Source organism: Penaeus vannamei, chromosome 20, assembly GCF_042767895.1.
Source record: "Penaeus vannamei isolate JL-2024 chromosome 20, ASM4276789v1, whole genome shotgun sequence".
Lineage (NCBI taxonomy): Eukaryota > Metazoa > Arthropoda > Malacostraca > Decapoda > Penaeidae > Penaeus > Penaeus vannamei.
The window spans coordinates 28,072,397-28,074,240 of NC_091568.1; positions in this window are offsets into that span (position 1 = coordinate 28,072,397).

The following is a 1,844-nucleotide window of genomic DNA, read 5'->3' on the forward strand; positions in this document are numbered from 1 at the left end:
AAGAGCTCTGATGTCACTGCAGAATCACCAGAATATCAAAAACGGAGTTATGATTTTTTTCTTTTATCATTATTATTATTCTTTTCATTCAAGGAAATTCAATTTCATGAACACATTTATAGGTCATTTAGTACATATACCCAGGTATTTACTTGTAAATTTTATCTATATTTCTATAGAATGAGCTGTTGTAAGATGAGCTATATTGTTTTCAATATATAATAAATTATATATATATATATATATATATATATATATATATATATATATATATATATATATATATATATTAACATATATGTCGAGATCATTATTTATCCGGTATTTAAAAAGGTGTGTTGGGTCTAATTTCTAAGATTTACATTTGTTTATATATCAATACAGCAAAATTTAGTGTTATAATCAATAGAGTAGAAATTGTGTTTAAATATTAATAATCAATTTGGGGGAAAGCAATAAGTTTATTATTTTAACAATTTCTTGTCAGATGAGTCCTTGCCTTCTTCCTGAACAGGGATATGTTAAATACAAATATTTAAAGTCGTGTCTTACAATGATAGTATAGATTGCAATGCTTGATAAATGTATCAACTTAATTGTTAAATCACTTTGTATTGATTTATCATAATTGAGACGTGTCCTTGCCTTCCTCCTGAACAGAGAGTCAGGAATGATTGAGGAAATGTGGTCAAAACAACATGCCATAAAGCTTTGTTGCCAAGGAATATAAATTAGTTATTTTAATGGCCCCTGGATACAGTAAAGGACTTTGTCGTAGGTGGCAGTTCAGGTGGTATACATGAAATTAGTTGTTAGAGTGAAGTGTAAGAGAGAAATTATAAAGATTTAAGGAAGGAGGAAGATAGACTGGGTATGAGGGTCTCGATTCTGTCTTATGTGCATTTTTATTTTGTTTAATTTAATGGTTATTCATAATTAGTAGGAAAAGGGAGGGTATAGAGTTAACCTCAGATACGACTCTTTTTTTTTTTTTTTTTTTTAGAATATTACTCATTTCAGTTAAGTTTATTACTAAGATTTACAAAGTGATGAACCACATGTTCATCACTATTTATTTATTGAATAAAATATTAATGGTTAAAATGTTACTTTAAAATTTGACACATTCAACACTGTAATAAATTCATTCCGTTAGGTTACACCACCCACAAAAGTTAACGGTACAGTAAATGCATGAAGAATAGGCCTGCATTTAAATGAATTGGCATATGAAAAACTGAATTGAAAAAATATGAAAATTTTGTATATAGAAGCATCGTCCCTTACATATACATTTGTGTGTGTGTGTGAAAGCATGATTGATACCTTCGGACTTTCAACTATTCTATACGTACCATTTTTGTTTTTTGCTTTTTCACCGAAAATTACGGATTACCTTAGCGGTAAGGAAATCCGCTCCAAAGCTACCAGCGGTGCTTCAGCTACTGCCACTTATCAAAAAAAGAAAACTGATATAGAAATGTACTGCACGGCAGAAAAAAGGTATCTGTTAAGTGCTTCTCCTGATTTCGGAAATATTTTCTGCGACTAATAACGCTGGAGGTATCGCAAGTAATTATTAAGACGTTGTTTTTTTAGTGTATAGGTTCCCAACCTTTTTGTTGTTGTGTTTTTGCTCACGACCTCTGCCGCTAGTTTCATATACATCCGCGACCCCTGACATTAGCTATTTCATTTATATATCTAATTTAGAAATCAAATTCATTTGGACTAAAAAGCATTTTTTTAAAAGTCATATTGCATTATTTCTTGTAGACAAGGCTTCAATATCAAATTCTCTATATGAACAGTAACCTACGCCTTGCAAACTATGTGTCTGAAGC